Source organism: Poromitra crassiceps, assembly GCF_964638095.1.
Source record: "Poromitra crassiceps genome assembly, chromosome: 7".
Lineage (NCBI taxonomy): Eukaryota > Metazoa > Chordata > Actinopteri > Beryciformes > Melamphaidae > Poromitra > Poromitra crassiceps.
In genome coordinates, this window is record NC_139628.1 from 47594539 (window position 1) to 47600469 (window position 5931).

The following is a 5931-nucleotide window of genomic DNA, read 5'->3' on the forward strand; positions in this document are numbered from 1 at the left end:
TAGTATGTAGTAGCCTATATTACATTTTGAAAGTAACTTTCCCAACACTGCTTAAAACATAGTAACCTTACATTTTCATTAATTGACATTCAAATTAAATTAATTGAGTGGGATATTATTATTAATGCATTATTATTAATGCAGCATATCCCATCAAAACCTCTAAACAACCCCTTAACCTTGACTCCTTACTTTCTCATTTAGACAGGAACTTTAACATTAATTAAAATAGCAAAAACGGAATACAATCCCAGAATTATTTATGTAATGGACAAATTGAGTACATTTCAGGTTTCTGGGTTTTGTTTTTGTGCTTCGCTTTCCCATGGTGCCTAGTTTGGTCTGTAATTTCAAAAGCACAGCTGTTGTCTTTTCTGTGTGCTCGCTGCGCCATCCTGTGGCTGAAACAACATACTGCACTTCAGTCCCTGCACACACGCACGCGCGTGCACACCACTGACCTAAATGCACACACACGTCTCATGCACAGGAATATTGTAAGTTTCATACAGTTTCCACCTTCCACACTGCATATTTTCATATTTTAACAGATTTTGTACACCCCCAAAAAGAGTGTTGTTGAAGTAGTTCTAAGTGGGACTATAATGACTTAAAAGAACAGGCCAACATTTTGGGAGACTCACCTGTTTGACATCTTCCCAATAGTAAGACAAGAATATGGAGTCCCTTCTCTTCTCTGTGCGTATATTAGAAAAATAGCGAACGCTGGCTAGCTTAGCACAATGAATGGTAGTCAATGGTACAGCTAGCCTACCCCATTAACATGAGCAAAAACAGAGAAAAAAACACAAAAATGCTTCCATACTGCACACCTGGCATAATCCAAGTCTCCACAAGTCCTGAGATGATCAAGTTGACTTGAAGAGATATCATTTGCACCCCTGTTTTAGCTGATGCAGATGCAGCAGATGAGAGTACGCTCATCGTTGATTTGGACTTGCACAGAGCATGTGTGGTAATAGGTGATGGTGTGTTTGCAGATAGACCATAGACTGTGTGACAGAAGCAGCAGGGAGTCTTTATTTCTGTTGCTATAGCGACCAAGCCGGCATTCCTGATACATAGAGACGTACAGAGACGCTATACAAGCCTTCAACACTTAAAGTACTAGCGACTGGAACACACAACGATGAGGCAGAGGACTGACAACAAACCAATCAAAACAGAAAATAAAACAAAACCTTTAGTAAAATCATATATGGCACTCATTTTTCATTTATATATTGCTTTTAAAATGACAACCTCTATCCAACATCATCGCTTTATCACTATATTATATTTTCACTGTATTTAAATATCACCGAAGTATTTACGTTATTGCTAACATTACATGTACCTAACATCAGAGAATAATACTTACTGTGATAATAGGCATTATATTCAAAAGTACACAGATTTATTTTACAGAAAATAACAGTCCAAGTAGGAGGAGTACAGCGGGGAGGGGGGCGGAGTCAGGACATGCACATATGGATTTGATTGGAGGGAAAGGGAGAGATTTGGGGGGTTTGGGTGGTTCTTCTCATTGGACAAGAAGTGCTGTCACTCACACAGCCAGTCACACATGCATCCTTCTTTAGTATTTCAACATTATTTAACCCTTTTTTCATATTTATTATGTCTTTTTAAAGCTAGACTACGCTACTCCAGTCCATAAATAGGAGCTTTGCATGCCTGGTAAAGTTGACCAATAATAATAATAATAATAATAAATTATAATAATTTCCTTTTCAGTGGTAAAATAAACAAGTAGACACAGGTAAATACATGAGGCACACACAGATAGAATGGGTGTAAATGGAAGAAGACACAAACGGATAACATACTACACACACACACACACACACACACACACACACACACACACACACGCAAGCAAACTGACATGGCAGAAAAGCTCATAAGTCCCTTGTAACAAGTGATAATGCAATAAACTGTCAAACTATAAGTAAGAATGTATTGGGTCTAGGCTTGGGTCAATATTCAATAGTATCGAATATTGCCATATCAAGTCAAGTTGATCTATTTAAAGTGATAATCTCAAAGATTTTCATCTAAATAAATATCTGTTAAGTCACTATCTACATGTATCTGAAAGTGAGTTAACACAATGGTGATTGAGCGTATGGCCCATTGATGGAAGCCTTTGCATTTTTAGTATTGCAGCATTTATGAACTTGGTGTCTGTGGTGACACAGGGTGGGCGGAGCTAACACTATAGATTCACTCTGTAGGTTACTGTAGGTTCCCGTGTGAAGTATGATAACAAGCTACTTGCTAGCATTACGGGTGTTACTATGGCCGAACAAACTGACTAACGTCACATTATGCAACACCGTTTGGATCTCACCTGCAATTACCACTCATCACCACAGGTGTCACCCAAGAGAACAAAACTGAACTAATCCACAGGCAAGTCTCAAAGGGCTTCATGGAAAATAGTCTAGCTAGATCTAGCTCAATAATCTATACCAATAAACAGAAACTGAACAACTTATATAAAACACGCATGACAGGAGAGGGAGAAGAGAGAGAGAAAGAAAGAAAGACAACAAGAGCAGCTTTTAGCAAGACAAACTATTCTACAGCCTATCCTACTCTAGCGGCAGCCCTCAACTTCTATAAAACAAGCAACACAAGGCAAACTATCTAGCTCAGTGCTTCACCAACTTTTCACCTCAAGGACCCCTAAATCGGCACAAGGATCAAAATAAAGTGAAAATAAATGAAATATTGCCATGTTTTGAGAATATTTCCTGAGATATCAAATATCTTTAACATTTCCCTTTTTAAATTCAAGTGGGTTCCCTTGAAATGTTGTATAATTTGGGAAAAAACAAAATAGAATAGCTGACATTATAATTCATTATTACATCAATTGGCATTGGGTTTATTCAATTTTTGGACTCATTTTTGAGAGACAGTTGTTACATCCCTTATATGTGTATAAGCTGTGGTTCATTTGATCATGAGACACGGCACGCACACATGCATGCACACACACACGCACACACACACACACAGGGTTACATAACAGTGTATCTCTGTCCTTTCATCTCTCCCTCAGATCTCCACCTCTCCGTCTGGCTCACCCCTCTCTCCTCCCCCCCGGCCCGAGCTGAGCCAGCGCTCTGTCACATCACGCCGCTGCTGAGTGGATTACTCTGCCTCCATTAGACTAACGAGAAACCAGAGAGAGAGAGAGAGAGAGAGAGGGGGGGGGGGGGGGGAGATGGAGGAGGAGTGATGCAGTGTTTGAGAGATGGGGAGAAGGAGGATGGAGGGAGTGGAGAGACCAGATATGGCGCATATCAACCAAACTCAGAATATGACAGGGTTTCCATTATCTAGTGAGTCTGACACATTTAAATCTCCCTGGTCATAAAGTAATTTTATTAAAATAGGCTAAAATGTATTTTCCGGACCATTATTGGTTATTTAGGCCAAGAAATTACTGTGATGAAGAGTCAACGCAGCCTCAGCCCCTCTCATATCCAACATGCCACGCCCACAAGCACGCAGCGAGATGCCCTCGCTGTCACGACAGCCCCCCGCTGTTATAGATGCATTACTCAACTGCCTGCGTCCTCATCAGAGACAATGGCCTCATCAGGCCTGTGTCCGCATCAGAGACAATGGCCTCATCAGGCCTGTGTCCGCATCAGAGACAATGGCCTCATCAGGCCTGTGTCCTCATCAGGCCTATGGCCTCATCAGGCCTATGTCCTCATCAGGCCTATGTCCTCATCAGGCCTATGTCCTCATCAGGCCTGTGTCCTCATCAGAGACAATGGCCTCATCAGGCCTATGTCCTCATCAGGCCTATGGCCTCATCAGGCCTATGTCCTCATCAGGCCTGTGTCCTCATCAGGCCTGTGTCCTCATCAGAGACAATGGCCTCATCAGTCCTGCGTCCTCATCAGGCCTGTGTCCTCATCAGAGACAATGGCCTCATCAGGCCTGCGTCCTCATCAGAGACAATGGCCTCATCAGGCCTGAGTCCTCATCAGAGACAATGGCCTCATCAGGCCTGAGTCCTCATCAGAGACAATGGCCTCATCAGGCCTGAGTCCTCATCAGAGACAATGGCCTCATCAGGCCTGAGTCCTCATCAGAGACAATGGCCTCATCAGGCCTGCGTCCTCATCAGGGATTTTAGATCAATCTATCCAGAGCGGGCCCAACTGGCCAAGCTAGCCTGCGTGCTCCCTGTCTCTAGTCTGCCAGCAGAGAGAGGGTTCTCTCTGCAAAATGCATCAGAAATGGTCTGTATTCTATATAGAGAATCTTGGAGATATCCAATCATAATATTTAGTAAGATGGAATACGAGGATGGAGACAGAGAAGAGAGGACAGAACAGAGTGAAAAAGCTACAGTGGCTGGAATGAATGAGAAGGGAGGGGTCACACACATGTACACTAACAAAATCAGAAAAACAACAATGAAATCCATTGCAGTTGCACATGAAAGAAAAGTGAAGATCACACACCGCTAGCTAGCTACAATACACGCGCACGCACGCAAACAGTTTGTTTGTGTGATTTTCAGTGCAGTTATACAGAATAATGGCTCACAATTCCTATGTCTGACCAATGGGTTGGGACTGAAACACACACATAACACACACACGTAAAAAGGACACAGGATAAGTTGAGTTTTAGTTGGGTCCTTGTTGTACCGTACGTTAGATTAACAATTTTTTTGAAAAGTCGCAAGAAATAAAATGTGAATTAAGTGCGTTTCCATCAGCTGGGTTGAACATTGAAAAACATCCATCTTTCTTGAAATGATTAATTTTGATTACAACTACAGTAATTCATCTTAACATTTCTGGAGACGATAGTGGACCAAACGAGACTAACTGCAATGAAATTAAACTATTGGCCAGCCTACATCCTTATTTATTTGATGAATGTGTTTCCATAGGTAATTATTACATTTCTTCAGCAACTATAATGTCAACCTAGCATAAAGCCCGCCCCCCTTCCCCCCCCCCCCCAATACTGAGGAAACATGATTGAATTTTGCCATTCCCATGTGGCCTTTTGATTTGGACACGTCCTATTTCTCACATCAGACATGGATGGAAACCCGGCTTGTGGCTTCACCAAATGACACAGACGTACACAGCAGCTGGTTGGTTTAGTGGTCTTCAAAAGGTCAAAGATGCATATTTGATTACAGCAGTTAACAGTAGGTTTGGGCCGATAGTCGATCAAATATTGTCATAATTCTTCAATATCGTGATATTTCCTGCTATATCGAACAGTGGTAGGATAGTAATAAAACAAAAATGTAGCTCCTTAATTCAAGCGATAACAACGTATATCGCGATATTTCGATTTGATATTCGATTTTGGATATTGCCCAAGCAGGGATGTGAATGGGACTAAAAGGCTCAGGAACAGTGAGGCCCACAGGAAATGAACGACAGCGTTGAGTCAGATAAAAAACAAACAAAAACCCGTCCCTGTTGAGTTTATGAGACACACACACACACACACACACACTTCAGAGGTAATGACACACCTTCGACCTATTATTTGTAATATTCCTCCATGTTGATGACCAGTCCCCTCCATAACCCTGAACTACCACAGAGACTACAGCAGCGGAGTATGGTCAAAGTCATTGACAAACACACGCACCCACGCACACGCACGCACGCACGCACGCACACACGCACACACACACACAAATAAATAAATAGCATATAAATAATATAAATAAGTAACAGCAGTGCCTGTGTTTGTGTGTGTAGTGAAACAGAATAGTTAAAACATCATTTTAAAGAAGTTGGACTTCACTGAGGGACTATGGAGGAAAATGGTCATAGCTTCTTTTCTCTGCCCCTCCCCATCCCCACCCCCCTTCTCTCTCTCTCCGTTGTGTCTCTATGTCTCTCTCCC